The sequence below is a fragment of the Dasypus novemcinctus genome (assembly GCF_030445035.2).
Source record: "Dasypus novemcinctus isolate mDasNov1 chromosome 8 unlocalized genomic scaffold, mDasNov1.1.hap2 SUPER_8_unloc_2, whole genome shotgun sequence".
Lineage (NCBI taxonomy): Eukaryota > Metazoa > Chordata > Mammalia > Cingulata > Dasypodidae > Dasypus > Dasypus novemcinctus.
The window spans coordinates 632,650-654,756 of record NW_026688124.1 but is presented as its reverse complement, the minus strand read 5'-3'; the positions used below and the strand labels follow the sequence as shown (position 1 = coordinate 654,756).

Here is a 22,107-nt window from a genome sequence, read left to right as displayed (position 1 = left end):
CTTTTTTAGAAACTCGTAGCCATATAAACTCATTTCTCCTTTCCATTTCCGCCTTACTTTAGGTCAAACAGCATTTTAAAGTCATGTTATTTTATGTAGACAGGGATATTCTGCTGATCCGCATTGAACCTTCCGTATAAGGTCCTTTTCCAGTTGCATCATCAGTTGGTAGTTGATAGTGGTCCCTCAGTGCCAGGGAGGCTCATCCCCGGGTGTCATGTCCCACGCTGGGGGAAGGCATTGCATTTACATGCTGAGTTTGGCTTCGAGACTGGCCACATTTGAGTAACATGAAGGCTGACAGGAGGAAATTCCCAGGCACAATGTTGCTCTAGGCCTTGTTCTTATTTTAGGCTTATCAGCTCACAAGCATAGTCATTAGCATCAGGGGCTCACTGTTGAACCCTCACTCCCTCCCGGTCCCCGCCGCTGCACCTGGGAGACTGTTGCTGCTCCCCTAGGGACCACGACAGAGCACCACTGGCCAGGAACCCAGTACCCCCCCTGCTGTGGTTTTTAATTGTTACCACTATGAGTATATCCAAACATTACCATGCACCCTGGACATATGTTCTGTACAGCTCCCTGTCAGCCATATATCACCTGTCAATGGCATCCCATACCAGTATCCCTCCATTGCCATTGTTGAAACACTCTGTGATCCAGAACTCCCCGAAATTTGAAGCCCAATATAATGTCAGGGTCCCTTACTAGGGAATGGCATATAGCGATGGGTTTAAAGGTTAGATAAAGAACACGTGTTTACTTGGAAAAATTCTACATCCTATCTTTTTCTTTTTTTTTTTCCCCCTTAATTATTCAGCTTCTCTTCACAGGAGCCCTAGACCACAGCAATGCATATATATAATGTACAGCACTCCCATACATCCACCACAAAACCTTTTCCCTTCCACAGTGCTACTCTTACACCCTATTCACATCATATTTACTTAACGTGATGTATAGAGTCTGAGAGACTAGCTTTCTAACAAGGTGACATCTGTGCTTACATTATGGTGCATACTTTAGGATACACAATTTTTTACATTCTTAGTTATCCTATGTTTTACATTATGGTTTACATTATCAGTCTGTTATCTCCTATATGTTATGGTGTAATATTACATGTTTTATATCCATCCTTGTGTACTCTCAAGAAACTCCTCTCTTAACCCCCATTTACCTTGTTTCCACACATTTAACATCCATTTTCCCTTCCACCTTGGTGCCCACAGTGACAGCCAACCTCCGTTTCCTGAGGAGCCACTTCCAGATATAGATGGAATAGTGTTCAGGGCCTAACTTGCTCAACTGCCCCAATGCCCTGGGAGCCACCCTTTCTCTCGAGGGATACAGTTCCCTCTATTTGATGGCATTAGTCCTCCCCAGGATGTGGGTTCACCCCCACTCTCACTACTTGGGTTTCTACCCCATGGTGTCACCCACTCTGGCAGAATGAGCATTTAGACATTCCCCAGGAGCCCGTCCTGCATCAGACCCTCCCCTCCGAGCATTCTAAACAGGTAACCCTCTTTATTATATTTTGATATGATTTTCTCGGCATTTTACTCTCCACCAACACCTGACCCTCTCCTGTGTTCGTATGCTACCCCTCCCTCCCCCCACTTTTGGGCAATGTTACCCATCCGTCCCTCCCCAGCCACCCTCAAACCCGCAAAGCCCCAACCAAAGGCAACCCCTTGCCCCCCTTTTATCTCTTCTTTGTGTTCATACTTACCACCATCTCGTCTTAAATTCCACACCTGCAGACATCAGCTCACATCCTTCCTCCACCCTCCAATTTCCTGTAAGCCTATCATTCAGTCTCTTGCTATCTAGGGCAGCTTGTTTATTTCATATCATTGAGGTCATGTAGTATTTGTCCTTCAATGTCTGGGTTGCTTCACTCAACATAAGGTTCTCAAGATTCATCCATGTTATCACATGTGTTTGTAGTGTGTTTGTTCTTACAGCCGAGTAGTATTCCATTGTGTGTATATATACCACATTTTATTGATCCACTCATCTGTTGATGGGCATTTGGGTTGATTCCAACTTTTGGCAATAGTGAACAATGCTGCTATGAACATTGGTGTACATATATCGGTTTGTGTCCTTGTTTTCAGTTCTGCTGGGTATATACCCAGCAGTGGTATTGCTGGGTCATATGGCAAATCTATGGCTAGTTTTTTGAGAAACCGCCATACTGTCCTCCAGAATGGTTGGATCCTTCTGCATTCCCACCAGCAGTGGATAAGTGTTCCCTTTCCTTCACATCCTCTCCAGCACTTGTATGTATTCTTCTCTTTTTTTCATAGCTGCCAATCTTATGGGTGTAAGGTGGTATCTCATTGTAGTTTTGATTTGCATTTCCCTGATAGCTAGAGATTTGGAACATTTTTTCATGTGCTTTTTTGCCATTTGTACTTCTTCTTCAGAGAAGTGTCTATTTAAGTCTTTTTCCCATTTTTTAAATGGGTTGCTTATCTTTTTATTTTCAAGATATAGGAGTTCTTTATATATGCAAGTTATAAGTTTCTTATCAGATATATGGCTGCCAAATATTTTCTCCCACTGTGTGGGCTCCCTTTTTACTTTCTTGACAAACTCCTTTGAGGTGCAGAAGGCTTTAATTTTGAGGAAGTCCCATTTATCTATTAGTTCTTTTGCTGCTCATGCTTTTGGTGAGATATTCATAAATCCATTTCCTATTACAAGGTCCTGTAGATGTTTCCCTACACTGCTTTCTAAGGTTTTTATGGTCTTGGGTCTTATATTTAGGTCTTTGATCCATCTTGAGTTGATCTTTGTATAAGGTGTGAGATGGTAATCCTCTTTCATTCTTCTACATATGGCTATCCAGTTCTCCAGACACCATTTGTTGAATAGGCCACTCTCTCCCAGTTGAGAGGGTTTGGTGGCTTTATCGAATATTATGTGGCTGTATATGTGAGGTTCTATATCAGAGCTTTCAATTTGATTCCATTGGTCTATGTGTCTCTCTTTATGCCAATACCATGCTGTTTTCACCACCGTAGCTTTGTAGTATGTTTTGAAGTCAGGTAGTGTGATTCCTCCAATTTCGTTTTTCTTTTTCAGTATGTCTTTGGCTATTCGGGGTCTCTTTCCTTTCCAAATAAATTTCATAGTTAGTTTTTCTAGTTCCTTAAAGAAGGCTGCATTGATTTTTATTGGGATTGCATTGAATGTGTAGATCAGTTTTGGTAGGATAGACATCTTAATAATGTTCAGTCTTCCTATCCATGAACAAGGAATAGTCTTCCATTTATTCAGGTCTTCTTTGATTTCCTTGAACAATCTTGTATAGTTCTCATTGTATAAGTTCTTTACCTCTTTAGTTAAATTTATTCCTAAGTATTTGATTTTTTTATTTACTATTGTGAATGGTATTTGTTTTTTGATTTCCTCCTGATCTTGCTCATTATTGGTGTACAGAAATGCTACTGATTTTTGTGCATTGATCTTATAACCTGTGACTTTACTAAACTCATTTATGAGTTCTAGAATCTTCATTGTAGATCTCTCAGGGTTTTCTATGTATAGGATCATGTCATCTGCAAATAATGAAATTTTGACTTCTTCCTTTCCAATTTGAATGCCTTTTATTTCTGGTTCTTGCCTCAGTGCTCGAGCAAGTATTTCTAAGACAATGTTAAATAGGAGCGGAGACAGTGGGCATCCTTGTCTTGTTCCTGAGTTTAGAGGGAAGGAGTCTAGGATTTCTCCATTGTAAACAATATTGGCTTTAGGTTTTTCATATATACTCTTTATCATGTTCAAAAAATTCCCTTGTATTCCAATCTTTTGGAGTGTTTTTATCAAGAAAGGGTGCTGTATTTTGTCAAATGCTTTTTCTGCATCAATAGATATAATCATGTGATTTTTTTCCTTCAATCTGTTTATATGGTGTATTACGTTGATTGATTTTCTTATGTTGAACCATCCTTGCATACCTGGGATGAATCCCACTTGGTCGTGGTGTATAATACGTTTAATGTGTTGTTGAATACGATTAGCAAGTATTTTGTTAAGTATTTTTGCGTCTAGGTTCATTAGAGAAATTGGTCTGTAATTTTCCTTTCTTGTGATGTCTTTGTTTGGCTTTGGTACTAGGGTAATGTTGGCATCATAGAAGGAGTTGGGTAATGTTCTTTCTGTTTCAATTTTTTGGAATAGTTTCAGCAGGATTGGTGTCAGTTCTTTCCGGAATGTTTTGTAGAATTCACCTGTGAAGCCATCTGGCCCTGGGCTCTTCTTAGTTGGGAGATTTTTAATAACTGATTCTATCTCTCTGCTTGTGATTGGTTTGTTAAGATCATCAATTTCTTCTTTCGTCAATATGGGCTGCTTATGTGTTTCTAGGAATTTGTCCATTTCCTCTAGATTGTCATTTTTGTTGGAATATAGTTTTTCAAAATATCCTCTTATGATAGTCTTTATTTCTGTGGGGTCAGTGGTGATATCGCCTTTCTCATTTCTTATTTTGTGTATTTGCGTCTTCTCTCTTTTTTTCTTTGTTAGTGTTGCTAAAGGTTTGTCAATTTTGTTAATCTTCTCAAAAAACCAGCTCTTGGTCTTGTTTATCTGTTCAAGTGCTTTCTTATTTTCTATTTCATTTAGTTCTGCTCTTATCTTTGTTATTTCTTTTCTTCTTCTTCCTGTTGGGTTACTTTGTTGTTGTTTTTCTAATTCCTTCAAATGTGCAGTTAGTTCTTCAATTTTTGCTCTTTCTTCTTTTTTGATATATGAATTTATGGCTATAAACTTCCCTCTCAGTACTGCTTTTGCTGCATCCCATAAATTTTGGTATGTTGTGTTATCATTATCATTTGTTTCAAGGTAGTCATTGATTTCTTTTGAGATTTCCTCTTTGACCCACTCTTTTTCTAAGAGTGTGCTGTTTAATTTCCAAATCGTGGTGTGAAATCTGGGCTTCTGTCCCTTGCGAAACTCCAGCTTGACTCCACTGTGGTCAGAGATAATGTTTTGTATGATTTCAATCTTTCTGAATTCGTTCAGCCTTTCTTTGTGGCCCAGCATAAGATCTATCTTGGAGAATGATCCATGTGCGCTTGAGAAAAATGTATATCCTGCTGTGTTTGGGTGTAGTGATCTATATATGTCTATTAGATCCAGCTCCTCTAATATACTATCCAGATGTTTTGTTTCTTTGGTGATTCTCTTTTGAGATGTTCTGTCCAGAGTTGATAGTGGTGTATTAAAATCCCCCACTATAATTGTAGATGTATCTATTGTTTCACTTAGTTTTTCCTGCGTTTGCCTGATGTATTTAGAGGCACCCTTGTTAGGGGCATAAATATTTATGATTGTTTGATCTTCTTGACAGATTTTCCCTTTCACTAAAATGTAGTATCCTTCTTTGTCTCTCACAATTGTTTCACATTTAAAGTCTATTTTGTCTGATATTAAAATAGCTACTCCTGCCTTTTTTTGGTTATTGTTAGCTTGTATGATTGTTTTCCAGCCATTCACTTTCAATCTCCATGCGTCTCTGGGTCTAAGATGTGTCTCTTGTAGACAGCATATGGATGGGTCATATTTCCTTATCCAATGTCCCAGTCTGAATCTTTTGATAGGTGAGTTTAATCCGTTGACATTAGTGTTATTACTATCAAGGAATTATTTGTGTTAGCCATATTTTGATTGGATTTGTGTTTGTCATATTTTGTTTGTATATATTTTTTTGTCTTTTTGTTGTTGTTGTTGGTCTTATACTCTCCTCCAACTCTGCCTTTCCTGTTTTTTCCTTTCTTCCTGCAGAACTCCCTTTAGAATTTCTTGAAGGGGAGGTTTCTTGTTGGTATACTCTTTCAGTTTCTGTTTGTCTGCGAATATTTTGAACTCTCCATCATGTTTGAATGCTAGTTTAGCTGGATAGAGTATTCTTGGTTGGAAATTTTTTTCCTTTAGTACCTTGACTATATCATACCACTGCCTTCTTGCCTCCATGGTTTCAGAAGAGAAATCAGCACTTAATCTAATTGAGCTTCCCTTGTATGTGATGGTTTTCTTTTCTCTTGCTGCTTTTAGGATTTTCTCTTTGTCTTGAGCATTGGATAATTTGACAAGTATATGTCTTGCGGTGGGCCTGTTGGGGTTTATGACTAGTGGAGTGTGCTGTGCTTCTTGGATATGTACATCTGTCTCTTTCAGTAGATTTGGGAAGTTTTCAGCCATTATTTCCTGCAACACTCTTTCTGACCCCTTTCCCTTCTCTTCACCTTCTGGAATGCCTATAATACGTATGTTTGAGCATTTTGCATTATCATTCAGGTCCGAAAGTCCTAATTGGATTTTTTCTATCTTCTTATTGACCCCTTCTATTATCTGTTTGATTTCTGATGTACTGTCTTCCACATCACTAATTCTCTGCTCTGTCTCTTCTAGTCTGCTGATATTTGCTGCAAGTGTATTTTTGATTTCTTGAACTGTGGTGTTCATTCCCATCATATCTGTTATGTTTTTGCATATGTCTGCAATTTCCCCTCCAAGTGATGTCTTCATGTTGTTAACCTCTTTCATTACTTCGTCAAATTTGTCGGTGATAAATGTTCTGAGATCATTTGTGCTTGTGCCAAGTTTTGCTCCCCTTCGTGATTATTGGTTTGTTGATTGGATTCAGCCATGTTTTCCTGATTATTGGTTTGGTTTGTAGATTTTTGTTGCTTTCTGGTCATCTCTTTATCTTGATGGATTTAATCAGTTCCTTAGCTTCTTTGTCTGCTCTTGGAGGTTAATTAGCTGTTTTTTTGCATAGGTGTTATATCTTCTCTTTGTCCCTTTTTTCTTCTTATTCTAGTTTCTTGTTGGTTAAGTTCACTTTAAAGGAAAGTATTAGTGTTGGGGAAAGGCAATTGTGTAAGCTAGGGAAAAGTGTAAAGTAGTATTGGTGATATATGTTAACAAAGCAAGAATATGAGATCTGGGAGGATGGAGGTTAGATTCATGTAAATTGTGTAGAGTTATAGCAGTAGATAGAGTACCTATTATGAGGTAGATGATTGAATATGGGAGGAATATGGTATGAGCTAAAAAGCTATTGATTTTGTGAGAGAGGGAAAGAGAAAAGAAAGGTAATAGTTTCAAGAGTGGATAACAGACAGAAAACAAAACATAGGTATTAGAAATTAAGACTTAGACCCTTCGTAGATCGAAGAAAGGGAGGTGGGAGGTGGAATATAGGAGAGCCAGTAGATGGTGATGGATATCAAGATGTAGGGGAAAGAGGATAGTGTAGATAGCCTAAATCAGTTCACACAGAAATGAGGCAGTGAAGGATGAGAAAACCCAGCGAATGTGAGGTGTTTCCTGCCACACCTATTGTATAATTGAGTTAAAATAAACTAAGTAGAATATGAGGGACAAGAGGGAGAGAGACAACAGAAAAAAAGGGAGGAAAAAAAAGGGGGGGAGGAAGGGACGAGAGGAAGAAAGGAAAAGAGGGTGGGCAAGGGGTGGGGAACAGGTAGGGGAAAGAAAAAAAAAAAAAAACAGATATACACAAACCAGAATTAAAACACCCACTACACAGCACCTACCACACACAAAAAAAAACCCTTAAATAACTGAGTAAAAAAAGACTTTGGGGGATATGCTGTGAGAGAAGACTAGGGGATAATGCGGTGTTAGCAATCAGGAAATTGAAAAAAGTAAAGAATAAGTCACAATGAAAATAAAAACAAAACAAAATGAAACAATAAAGAAAAAATGCCAACGTTGAAGGCTAGGGCATTTAAGGACCTCAGATGGACCTCAGTGCGTGATGGATTCAGGGATGGAAAGTCTGAGATAATGAGGACTCAAGAGGTGTGAGTCTCTGTAGTGTGGGCCACCAGAATTTAGGGAATTCAGACCTGGCAGCCTCCAGTCTGGTCAACAGGAAGCCTGGGAGCCCCGCAGTGTAACACAGCCCTCAGGGATCCCCCCAGCTGGGTGCCAACACTATGGGGGAAGTCAGATCCGCAAATTCTATATTGTGACTGAACCCTGCAATTCACTTACTTTGCTGGACTCATTAGTACGTTATCTTTCACTTCAGCTTTTGGACAGCTCCCGTCCTGTGATTCCAAACCACTACCACTAGAGGGCGCCTCTACACCGCAGCCACTTTACTAGTACAGCTCCAAAGCCCGGCCTGTGACGCCGAAAACAGATTCGAAAACCGGAATTCTCAAGCTTCGCACAATATTCCCTATTCGGCTTCCAGACGTGTCCCCCCCCCCCCTTGCTGCAGCCTAGAACAATTTTCCAATTACTTCTCTTTATTGCCTACAGCCTATTTGGGTTGGAGAACGGTTGCCGGGCTTTTGGGGGTGGGGTTTCAGGCGGAAGGGCTATTGTTTATATTCTCACTCAAAAGTTTCTCCCGCTTCACAACAAAACACCGTCTATCTTCCCAAATCGATCTACAAAGGCGATCTGTCACATCAATCTGTCAACAGTTTGCCCAGAGCTCGCGAACTCCTTAGCCCTTCAGAGCCATCCAAAAGCGGAACCCCAGGACAGGACCGCGGTTCCCCCCACCCCCAACAGGGAGGAGCCCGTGCACGGGTCTCACCTGCGGGCAATAGAACCCAAATTATATCTACTAGACCAATCCTCTCCGTTACCTTTCCACCCAATCGATGTCCCGGCACTTCTGCCCTGCAAAAATCCTGAAATATTTTTTAATGTAATATTTTTACAAAATCAAAAAAAAAAAAAAAATCCCGAAAAAGCCTCGCCTTGGAGAACCTGCCGCCGCGCCCAGCCGTCTCTTCCCGGGACAGACCACAAAGGCAAGTTCACTCAGCGACCATCTTGTCTCCTCCCCCCAGATGCATACATTTTGTAGCACTGCTACACAGCATGGATTATAGTTTACATTGTAGAGTACACTCTCTCCCAGTCCATTCAGTGCATTTTGGCAGGATATTTAATGTCCTGCATGCCCTTGCAATATCATTCAGGACAACTTCAAGTTCAAAATATACCCCCATATCACTCCTTTTTTGCCGTCTCCCTTCCCTCAGCAACTCTTGTGGCCACTGTCTCCACATCAGTGATACAGTTTCTTCCATAGCTAGGGTCACAACAATTGTATACTAGAATACCGGTAAGTCCACTGTAATCCATAATTTATTCCTCCATCCTGAAGTTCCTGGGATGGTGATGTCCACTCCACCTCAAAATCGAGAAGTGTTTCAATCCCACATGACTGGTAGATGGGATTCTCCCACTTGCCATTGTAGACTCGTTTCCATGGTGTGGTGGTTGACGATCCTCACCTCCCTGTCAGCTGACCGGCATAAGTCCAACAAACTGGAGAGTAGGTGTTGAAACTCTGCTGAAGCTCAGGTCCCAGCTGGCACATGCACAGTCCTGAGATTCAAGTCTCCTGAGAATACACTAACCCCAGCACAATCCTCAGGTTCAGGAAAAGTGACATAAGAGGTATGCACAGAGAAGTCACATCTGAGTCCAACTCCATCACACTCAGGATTGTAAGTTCCACAGTAGGGCCCACTGACAAGGCACTGAAGTCCCAAGTCATCTGTCATGACTGCAGGTCCTGGGTGTCCTCCTAATTGGGCCCTTTTTAAAATTGAGTTGCTTTTCCTTACATCGACGAATTGTATGATCTCTTTATATGACATGGAAATCAAAACCTTGTTGGATATGGGATTTTCAATATTCTTCAATATTTTCTCCCATTGAATAGGCTGCCTGTGTATAACTTTTTTTGTGTGTGTATAATTTTTAATATGCTTTTGGATTCTGTTTGGAAGTATTTTTGGAACTTTGCTACATATATATTCATTATAAGTATTGGTCTGTAATTTTATTTTTTGTAACATCTTTATCTGATTCTGATATTAGCGTGACGTTGGCTTCATAGAATGTGTTCGTGTTCTCTCCTGTTTGATTTTTTGGAACATCTTGAGGAAGATTGGTGTTAGATCTTTGAATGATTGCTTGTTCTATCACAATGCCTCTTTGAGTTTTGGTTCACCTCATTCTGAGGCTTTTAAATTGCCAACGTTATGTAACCAAAACCAGGCCAGGGATACACTAATGGGGTACAGATTTTTTTCCGCCAGGGTTTTGGGAAAAAAGTGACCTAAAAGCAGTTTTTCTCATTGCTGTTATCCAACTCGCTAGCAGATGGCATTCATTGGCAAACACTTCCAAGGAAGTGCCACAATCCCCAGGCTACCCTTGCTTCTGGTCTGGCGCTGCTGGTCAGATTCACAGAAGAGAAACCACTCTGTCATGTGCCACATCCTCCCTCTTCCCTCTCAGTCAGCTGCACTTAGCCATGGGTTTTATCATGCTTCATGCCTTGAAAATGGGCATTGGGAGCCCTTTCCTCCTGCCAGGGGTGTTTAGAACCTCACAGTTGACATTTCAGGCTCTTTGGCTCTCTGTCCCTTGCCCTCCTGGGCCTTGGGCAGTACTGTCCGGGTTAGTTATCCCCCAACACAAGTCTCTCTGACATCTCCTTGCACTTCTCCTTTGCTTTTGTGAGTGTTGAGCCCTGCTTGTGTGCTCTGATGCCATCTTCCCCATAGTCTGTAAGCTTTGCTCTTTGATGCATCCCATAGGTTGTGATATAGTGTATGGTGTGTTATTTTTTAGATCAGATTAAGGTATTTAGCAATTTCCCTGTAATGTCTTCAGTGACCCATGGATTATTCCAATGGTCATTAACTAACTTCCAAATATCAGGAAGTTTTCCGGACTCCTTTCAATTGTTGATTCTAATTTCATTTCATTGCAATTGGAGAAAATACTTTGCATAATTTTAAAGTTATACAGACTTTAGGTTTTTGCTTTGTTGTTTTTTCCATTTGAACAGCAGAGTTTCTATTCTGGAGAACATTTCCTGTGAACTTGAAAAGAGTGTGTACACTGCTGCCAATGGATGGAATGTTTTGTTCACGTCAATTAGGTAGAGTTAGTTGATAATGTTGCACAAATCTTCTATACCTTGCTGAATTCATGTCTAGTAGTTCTATCAATTATTGGGAGTGGGTATGGAAAACTTAGACTATGACTGTTCAATGATTTCTTTCTCCTTTCAAATCTCTCAGGTTATTTCTTCAGGCATTTGAAGTGTCCATTGTTAGGCATGAACATATTTTACAATTGTCATGTCCTTAAGATGTAATAACATTTTAATCATTATGAAATATTTCTCTTTGTCTTTATAACATTTATTGCCTTAAAGCATACCGCCTTAGTTTGCTAAATCTGCCAATGCAAAGTTACCAGGAATGGGTTAGTTTTTACAGAGGGACTTGAAATGTCCAAATCAAGGCACCAGCAGAGATGTTTCCTCAACAAATGTCATCTGCTGGCAGATCCTGGAGTCTTGCCACGTGGCAAGGCAAGGTGGCAGCTAATCACTGCCATGCCTAAAGTCTTTTCTCTCAGATGGCATGGTCAAAGTGGAGGCTCTCTTTCTGAGTAGCTCTTCTTTCAGTTCTCAGTTTAAATAAAACCCAACAAACGGGTTGAGACCCAACCTGGGTCATGCTGCACTGATGTAGCCCAATCAAATGGCCCCACACTCTTGGGAATGGATGAGTTCAAGAACATAACCTTTCCTAGCCTTCACAGTATTTAAACATTTGAACTTAGTATGTCAGAAAGCAAGAGACACTCCACCTCTTTTATGATTGCTCTCACATGATAATCCTTTTTCATCCTTTTACTTTCCACCTAGTCCTTGCTTTGAATCTAAGGCATGCCTTTGCAGATTACACTTTTAAGGATCTGGCCACTTTATCGAATCAATCAATCAGACCAATGCCTATTCAAATAGACACAGCTCTCCATTTATTCTGAATATGAATTTTTCTTCCCTGAAAACATCAACCGTGACACAACTACCATCTGTGGACTTAAAGAGCATCTTATCCTTCATCTTGATATTCCACACAGCTTTGCTTCTGTTCATGGAACCCGCTTCATGGTTAATGAAATGCAGTACTGGGCATATGCTAATGGAATTCCCTCATCTTCCATTTTCATACTGGAGCAGCTGAATTGACACATCAGTGGAATGACCTTTGGAAGATTCAATTATGGGGTTAGCTAGGTGGCCATACCTTGCAGGTCTAGATAAATGTCCTCCAGGAAGCTGTATATACACTCAATTACAGTCTAATATATGGTTCTGCTTCTCCCAAAGCTGTGATTTGTGAGTCCAGAAATCAAGGGATGGCAATAGAGATAACTCACTAGTGATCCTCTACCAAGTGTTTTGCTTCTTATCACCAAAACGTATGCTTTTCCTCCAGAAAAGAGAAAAAATGATTTCATTGAACTGGAAGTCAAAATTGCTGTGGACCACTTTGGTTTCCTCATGCCTCTGAATCAACAAGCAAAGACAGGATTGAATGTACTAGCTGAGGTTATTGATCCCGATTACCTAGGGGAAATTAGACTGCTACTTCAAAATGGAAGTAAGGAAGAGAATTCCAGAATACAGGATATTCCTTAGGGTATCTACTTGTATTTCCATTCCCTGTGATTAAAGTCAAAGGAGAACTCTAACAATCAATTTGGACAGGACTACTAATAGCCCATACCATTCATTAAAAAGGTATGGGTTACTGCATTAGGGAAAGAACCATAACCAGCGACTTCGTTTGTTGAGGGGAAATTAATTATGCATGTGTAATAGAAGTAGGCGGTTGCAATTACCAGTTATGATCATGTGACCATTTGCCACAACAAGGACTATAATTGCTATTAATATTTATTTTGTTAGAAGCATTTTTGCATATGAATATGTTTGTGTATAAAGCAAACGTCTTTCTTTTCATCCCTCTCCTAACCCTGTATAAGATAAGTTGTATTAACTTTGCATCATAGTATTTATGTTACAGGATAGCAAGGATAAGAGTGAATATTGGTCACCCAAGTGCTTGCATCCTATTTTGAGGAAACATTAGTGAACTTTCAGTAGTACACAGGATAGCTGTATCATGTCAGATGGAAATGTGGTTTTGTTATTGTCTTTATTTGGAGATAAAGTATAGTTTATCTGAGATGTCAGTGGATGTCCAATTGACAATGGATAGACTGTTACGATTAGTTTTATGTGTCAACATGTCTAATTTATGTGTTCAGTTGTTTGTCAAAAGCTGCCCTAGTTGTCCCTGCAAAGTTACTTCATAGATGGGATTAGTGCCTAAAATGATTTGACTCTAAGCAAAGAAAGTTACAATGAACGACGTGATTTGGACTAATGCAAACAGTGAGAGGCCTCAGAAGGGAGAAGTGGTATTCCATGTATCATAAGGAGTACTTCCACAAGACTACACCTTCCACTGCCTCCTCTAGTTCCAGCATAAGGAGTACAGACAGAAGTTTTCAACTACCCTTATACTGGAATTTCCAGGCTCTGCACCTTCCTTCAATCAAAGGAATCAATTCCTTAAAAGGAATCTCTTCCTGTATATATATTTCTGTCACTGATGACCCCTGATTGATCCTGATTCTCTATAGAGCTTCCAAAGAAGAGAATGGGACTGTGGAACTCTCTTTATTTTTCCATTTTTAAAACAATTTATTGAAGTATATCATTCCTACATGAACATACATAAACAATAAGTGTATAGTAAATTTGTGGACTTAAAAAACAAATATGCATAACATGACAAAGGACTCCCATAAGTTATGTATCACAAATACATTGCATTGATGTGAAATGTAATAAATTATGTAAGAGTGTGGTCTAAGTAAAATTATACTAAGTATAACTTAAGTATAATTATAGTAAGTATAGTTTGGAAGATTTTCAGTGGTATAATATCTGAAGGAAGAGAAGATATTTGAAGAGGGTTGAACTAGTTTTGGGAAGAGATCCAAGTTTTGGTCACATATTTGAAAAATACTGCAATTTTAGTTTCCCAGCTACTAAGAAAATATCATTCAATGGAATGGCTTCAACAATGGAAACTTACTGGATCATGAATCTCAGGCTAGAAGTCAAAAATTGAGATGTTAGCAAGGTGATGCTCTCCCTTAAAGACTTTTGCCTTCTGAGGCAGGCTGCCAGGGACCCTTGGTCATTGGCTTATTTGTCACATGACAATGCAAAGCACATCACCTTCCCTTTTGTTTTCTGAGTTCAACTCACTTGCAGCTTCTGGCTGTTGGCCATGGTTACTTCTGTGTCCATTTTGCTTTGCTCTTAAGGAGTTCAGCTATTTTGGAATAAGTCCCACCCACATTCACTTTGTATTCCATTTGGGCATACCTTTATTCATACCATCTTCAAATATCTTAATTACAAAAGGGTCCACACCCATGGGACCAGGGGTTTGGCCCTGAAGTTGCCATTTGTGGGGCACATGATTCAGTCCCCAATACCTCCTTGAGAAGGAAGTGTCCACCCCATATGGACAAGAATTCTATGGGAACCTGTGATAAGCAGAATTTTAAGATATCCCCAGGACTTTCCACCCTCTCGTGTCTAGTGTGTGCATAAGTCCAAACTCTGTGGATGAGATGAACTTCACTCCCTTGAATATGCAGTAGATCAGGATAAGAACCAGGGACTCAAGGCTCCTGGAGGAATTGCTACACCCCAATGCAGTCAGCTTGTAGCTTTATATCTGCTCCATAATGGCATGCATAATGCAAGCACTCTTTGGTAGAATGCAACCTGCTCTAAAATCTGCCCATTCTGAACTTGTGGTAGTTTGATCAGTAGGACAGAGAATCTTGTGGAGCTATTTTCCTGGGATCCTATGACCATCAATACCTACCTGTGTTCTGAGATGGTTCAGCTAATCATGGAGATATGAAGAGATGCAAAGAGGACACTTGTGTCATTGCCAATGACTCTGCCTATTCTTTTGTAATTGCCAGTGGCTTTGCAGCTTTTTCAGCCTTCATGGTGAAGAGGTTGTGAAAGGGATATTGTAACACTGATTGCAAGCTGAGTCCACCACAAAAGAGTTATACTCAAAAAGCCAGTGGCAGGGACCTTGAATGTTTCCTTTAACAGGTTTATTCTCTTACCAGAGCTGCCCCAGGCCCACCAATCCCCAATGCACAGCAGGTCATCAGAGTGACCAACACCATGGCTTTCCTTGAAAACTGATGGGGCATTCTGACTTCAAGATCCACCTTCAGAGTCCTGAATACTAACAAATAAAAAAATGTAAAACTTTTATTTTCAGTTTACTGGGTGCATTATACATTTCAGCCTTCCTTCCTAAGTATGTGATAAAGTACATATATAACATGAAGTATATTATATATATAATATATTATATATAATATAATATATATATATTCCTTAAAAAGTATGCTGAATATTTTGAAACAATTCTCACTTTGTATTATTTAACCATTTGGATGGGCCACATTGGTGTTACGTGGTTAGTTTGTATTTACTTTTGACTTAAAATATAGCCCTCCTGTTTAATGTAGAGCATTGGTGGTCAGCTGTGTTTTCCTTGCTCTTTTCCCAAAACACACATGTCAATCCCATCTATACCATTGATTGATAGTTGTAGTGATTCATTTAGAAATTGAGGACACTGTCCCATAGAAGGAAATGCACAATTGCTGGGTATTTGACTCATCCTCTTTGGAGAATATGCTCTCTATGTCTTCACACCTCCTGAGAATTGTTGATGTGAAATACTAAAACATAGCTGAGGAAACAGTGTTTTAGTCTGCTAAGCTACCGCAATGCAACATACCAGAAATGGACTAGATCTTACAATGAAAATTTATTATCTTACAAGCTTAGAGATTTGAGACTGAGAAAAATGTCCAAATCAATGTGCCATCAGCTGAGAGAATGTCCCTAAAGACCAGCTGCCAATGATCTTTGCTTCCTTTTTCACATAGTAAGGCAATGGTGGTATGTGCTGGGCTTTCCTTCTTCTCTAGTTTTCATTGCTTCAGCTTCTTGCTTCTGTCTTTCTCTCTTAGCTTCTTGGTCTTTCTCTTTATTTCTCTCAGTGTATTCACCCCATTTATAAAGGACTCCATTAAGAGGATTAAGAAACAGCCTGGGTCACACCTTAACTGAAGTAACCTAATCAAAAGGGCCCACCCTCTGTAAGTTCACACCCACAGGAATGGACAGCTTTAAGAACATGATTTTCTGGGGTACATGCCGTCTCAATTGACCACAAACAGTTTGTTAGCTTTAGACTTTTTTTCTGATGCTGTGAATGCATCTCCATTGGCAATAGATGACTTGGATGTAAAAGAAAAAAAATTTTAAGATTTATTTTATTTATTTCTCTCCCCTTGCCCCCTACCCCAGGTGTCTGTTCTCTGTTTTCTGTGTCCATTTGCTGCGTGTTCTTCTTTATCTCCCCTTTCGTTGTTGTCAGCAGCACAGGAATCTGTGTTTCTTATTTGTTGTTGTTGTTGTGTCATCTTGCTGCATCAGCTCTCTGTGTCTGCGGCACCATTCTTGGGCAGGCTGGACTTGCCTTCACACTTGGCCGCTCTACTAATGGGACACACTCCTTGTGCGTGGGGCTCCCCTACGTAGGGGACAACTCTGTGTGGCAAGGCACTCCTTGAGGGCATAAACACTCTGCATGGGCCAGCATGCAGATGTCTAGGAGAAGTGTTAAGTTACTCCTTCCTTCAGCAGAAGGGAAAAGTAAGTGCAAAGTGCATGATATTGGAAAAGAAACTATTAGATCAGTGATATGCTTGTACAACTATCCTGCCTCCTGTTGTTTGCTAATATTTATTCCTTAGTTTAAATTCTGCCTTTTAAAAAAATACTGAATAGCCAAACTCGCACTTTTTTGTATGACAGCCTTCAAAATATTTGAACTTGCTCATTTATCTTAAGTTTAAACGTTCCCTACTTCATCATTCTGCATGTGCTCAACAAATATGGTTTCTTTTTTTAAAGTTTTTTTGAAGATACATAGATCACACAAAATGTTACATTAAAAAATAGGTTCCCATATACCTCATTCCCCACAACCCCCACTCGTCCCACATTGACAACATCTTTCATTAATGTGGTACACTCATTGCAGTTGATGAGTACATTTTGGAGCACTGCTACACAGCATGGATTATAGTGTATGTTGTAGTTTACACTCTCTCCCAGTCCATTCATTGGGTTTTGACAGGATATATAATTTCCTGCATCTGTCCCTGCAAAATCATCAAGGACAGCTCCAAGTCCCCAAAATGCCCCAGTATCACATCTCTTTTTCCCTCTCCCTGCCTTCAGCAACTCCCATGGCCACTGTCTCCACATCAATGATATAATTTCCATTGCTAGAGTCACAATAATTCTGTAGTAGAATATAGTAGAATACCTCTCTGTTATGAATTAAGCAAATCAAACTGTCTCACAGAGTTAGAGACTGGAAGACAGGCTTACAGAAAATAGTTGGTGAGAGAAAGTTTGTGAGTTGACACCCACATGGGGGAAACCTATGATAAATTAGAGGTAAGTAATTGTGCATGAAGGGATACAACAGGGGCATAGGGACACTACTGGGTCTGGCTTTGGATGCTTGAGGTGAGGCTGGGTCAGATGGTCCAAGGAACTGGGGGGAGGGTTGGGCGGAGCAGGAGAACAGAAGAGATTGTCAGGTAGTGGTTGAAACTGCAACCATGAGAAACCTCTTTGGAAAATATAATAAGGAAGGGTTACTGGTTTAAGGTGTTTGATGCATCTTCTGGCACAGGGCGCACCTGGGTCAGGCTTCTAGGGAGTGTGTAAGTGCTCATCATGTCATAGTGTGTTATATAAGTGAGTGTAGACCCATACAATGAGTGGGAAGGTGTTATGACCGCATACTGGGGAGACCTGATATTCTCCCACAGAGGGGAGGGTGTCTCTCAAGAGCATAGGTGGCTCCCAGTGGGGGAGGACTGACCAGTGTGTCAAGCCCTCAGCATCCTTGCAAGTATCTACAAATATTGTCCTTCAAGAAGTGAAGCTTGGGTGTCAGTGTGGACCCTGAGGGCAGGGGGAGTGAGGAATAGAGTAATTGGGAAAGGGGATCACTTGGGGGCAAGGGAAGTGTTCTGCATGATCCTGAAATGATGGATACAGGCCATGTTAGATATCACCAAAAATTTATAAAGGGTTTATAGCCTAAAATGTAAACCATAATGTAAACCATAATGGAACCATGGCTGGTGCCTATCTTTCAACATATGTAATTGGGTTCTTAAAAAAAAAAAAAAAAAGGAGTACACTATTGATGTATGCAATGGTTTGGATGTAACTTAAGGGCTTTATCCTGAGTGAAAAAAAATTGAGTTCTATACCTATATATTTACATACAACTCTGGAGTAAACAATTGCAAGCATTGTTTACTATGAAATATAAACCCTGGGGAGGACATTGATAGTGTACAGTGAGGTGGCTGTGGACAGTGGAATGTGTGTGTGAATTTGTAAACGTCAAGCAGACATGAGGGCAGCAAATTGGACATCACCTCCAAAGGCTTCCTCCATTGCTGGCCATCTTGGGAGAATATTCAACACTTCAAGTCACAAACTCTGTCCTTCCGTATGTTCCGAAAGAAGAGATAGAAACCAGGAGAAGTAACAATTCAGTGGAATGAAAGCCTAGTATGTGCCAACTCTTCTGGTGGACTTTGGCACATGGTTGTCAGATGGTGGTCAATGAGGAAGTTCAGGCAGGATGGCCCTTCAGGCAGTTCTCACTCTGCAGGCTCAGGGACACATTTTAGGGATTGGGCACGGAACAGTGTTTGGACAACACCAGAATTTCCCACCTGCTGTCAACTGTTCAACCAAAACAAGGATGGGAGTTGGAGATGACACCCAGGTATGTGAAAACATGAGAGCAAAGCCAAAAAGCCCTGGACTAAATGTGATGATGAATTCTGTCCCTGACTGAGAAGAGAGACCACAGGAGAGTTTCTTTCAAGCAGGATTCATTTACTAGGTCAAACATCCTGAGCTGAACTATGTTACATCCATTTTCCAATAAAGAACTTGGAGTGGAAAGGACTTGGTGACTTTCCCAAAGTCATACAGCAGTGAATGGTGGAGCAAGGGCTCTTTTATTCCCTCAATATATTATCAATTAATGACCGATGTGGTCACTGATTTAAACACCAGGTAGAAGCAGTATGGGAACACATGATGAGGATGCTCTACCCTAGTGGAACCTGCATGACATGGTGCTTAGGAATCTTTTAGACTTTTGTTGCTTGGTGCCCAGCCCTTATCATACTGCCTCTGTGACATACAGCCTATGAGTCCCACGTCACTTTAGTGAGGTCCAGCTTGGAACAGAGAGAGGGCATCAGCTGGGGAAAGCATGGCCAAGTATAAAATTCTATTACAGAAGGGACAGTAGAGGGCAGACAGCCCCTGGATGCTGCTCTCTTTGGAAAAAGAAGTAGAGGTGAAGGAGAAATTGTGGGCAGAGTTGTGGGTAATATGTGAAGATGACAAGAGGAGAGGGTCCTGATATGTGACTGTTTCTATCCCAAGCTCTTTGCCAGCAGCAAGCATGGGTGCCAGGAACCCTTGGCAAAAGGGCAGCCTTATCACCATTTTGCCTATGTGATGGGACACCACCCTGCAATGTAACCCCAGCTGTGTGTGCTGAGCTGTCCCAGAGGACACACTCTGGGAGTCATGGATTGCCTGAAACCACAAAGTCAATGGGGAAGGAATCAGAACTAGAACTTAGAGAAGGCAGCACTGGCTAAGAACAAGGGTGTGTGTCAGGGAATTTCAGAGTCTGTCAGGGCTGACAGGATGAGTCGAGAGACTGGACCATGGACACCTCAATTTGAGAGGTTAATTAGAGATTGGAGGGTGACAAAAAAACTTTCAGTACAGAGAGGTGTGCACCGTATCTTCTTGATCTCAGGTTTTTTTTCCTGATTGTATCCTCATAGGACACTTACCACTTAATTCAGGTCCAGAACATGTCCACCCAGTGTTCAACTAAACTCTCCACACCCCCCAGAATCAAATCCTAGCCACTAAATCCCACATCCCCAGGCTGTCTAACTGCTCTAACCATGGGCCTGGACAAGAGCCCAGGTAGGGGGGTGATTGAGTGCCTCAGACCTTCTCCACCTTCCTCCCAGCTTAAATATACCCAGGACATGCAGGGCAGCCCAAGGCATGCTAAACAAATCAAACCATTTATTTTTCTGTTTGTTTTTTTACAATGAAGTTGGTTTGACTTTCATTGGAATGAAACAATTTTAGACATGACTATTTTTCTGTGTTCCATATAAAAATTTCAGTCATTATTTGGGGAGGAGAGGGAGCAGTGCTTGTGGAGTGATCCTTGGAAGAGCCCAAAGGTTCCTGATGTCAGTCCTCTTGGCCACAAAATGAATCTCTCCCCAGCTACTTGGACAAGACTCATTCTTGCACCAAAATACACAAAGCGACTTCATATCCTCTGTCCCTATATCATATTGCATACAAATACATTTTGAGGGACTTGTGAATCTTCTTTTACCCCACATTCTTTTTCTGTCCTTATTAGCATTAAGAAATAGGCCAACTCAAATAATACATTCAGTAATCCTGAATCTTAATGTGCTCTCTCCTCCATAGAGGTGGATATACACAGATTCATGCCCCTGGGAAGAAGACTTGGGGATATCTACTCAAACCAACCACACAACACATGGCCTGCATGTGCTGAGGACCCTTGAAGTGCCAATGTCTACATCCTTTAGGTAAGGAAAGCACAAGAACGCTTGGGGAAGGTGTTGACTCACATATCGATTATAAAAAATTAGCTGATATTCCAGAAACTGAAAAGGTAGAAGAGCAACTTTCCTTGAGGAAAGTATTAGGAGATACAGATAATATGCTGATGGCCGGCCACTGATGAACACCTACAATGGAGCCAGGGCTTATGAGAAGGCATAAGGAAAGACCAATGGGGACTTGTCACTAAACAGGAAGACCATGAAATTTCTCTTTTCCCAGGAGCAGGCTCAAAGAATACAGACTGAAGCAGGAGGGCAGAACTAGGTCAGTCACCTGTGGATCCACCGAGACTGCAGCCATCCGTATTCCTCCACCTTCAACAATCCACCATCCCTGAAACAGCAATGTTGGACATATACAATAATGCTGAACTGAGAGCATTTTAAATAAAAACTAACTTTATATAAAATTTCTATAAAACTCCCAAAATTCCCACTCCTCCTCCCCTACCAAGGGTATCATAGTCATATGGAAAGTCTTTGAAGGCTCTCACTGTCCTCCCCACAGTCTCTAGAAATGTCAAGGAATAACAGTAGGACCAGGAAGCAGCATGTAGAGTCATTTGGTTAAAGCAAGAGGAAATCTACTGTGGGGGTCCACAATGGAAGGTCTGTTATGTGGAGAGTTTGGCCCCCTGCTCCCTACTCTCCATATTGGGGCTTCTTCTTTCTAGGATCCAAAAGTTGGTCACACCTTCTTTTTTGAGAGTGAGAGGATTGACTGGCACCCAGCACCAACATTTGCCTCCCAGAAGCCCCAACGTCAGCTTTGAGGTGGGATTTTCTTCCAGCAGAAGATGGACCTTCAACTAAAGCTGTGTCTGGAGACTTGGCATCAGGATGAGGAGTTAGATTGTGACCTCTTTTCAGAGACGATATAGACAGGGATTCTCCACATGCTCTCTTGATTCCAGAGGTGTGATGGCCTGAGTGAGCAAGGAGACTCTTGACAAGTCCCCATGGCAGCAGTTGATATGGCAGTTTCAAGAAGAATGCAAGGTTGGGGAGCTCCTCATCCTCCTCTTCAATGAACCCATCTGCGGGCTTGGATTTGGTATTTATAGGAAAGATTTCTTGCAGAGCCACCTCACCTCTGCTTCCGAATCTAAGGGAAGAGTGTCTTTGGTGTTTGTGATGATAAGACATTTGTTTCTTTATGATTTCTGGATCGTCTTGACTCTTTGGAGAGACAGCAATGTCTTTAGGGAGGTCCAGGCTGTTGTCTGCTCTGCCATCCCAATGTAGGGAATCAGTACTGACTTGAATCCCCAGAAGTTGGCCATGATCAGCTTTACTCTCTGCACCATTGCTGGACTTGCATGTGGAAGGAACTGTGTCCAA

The 22,107-nt window shown here is 40.9% G+C and overlaps 1 long non-coding RNA gene across 1 annotated transcript in view; it reads left to right on the top strand.

The window, feature by feature from the left end:
- LOC111763636 (uncharacterized) overlaps positions 1–20,724 on the top strand; it is a 44,662-nt gene extending 23,938 nt beyond the window's left edge. Inside the window, exon 4 of the long non-coding RNA XR_009184529.2 lies at positions 20,606–20,724. This is a non-coding gene — a long non-coding RNA (uncharacterized lncRNA). The remainder of the gene's footprint in view (positions 1–20,605) is intronic.
- Positions 20,725–22,107: the final 1,383 nt, after the last annotated feature.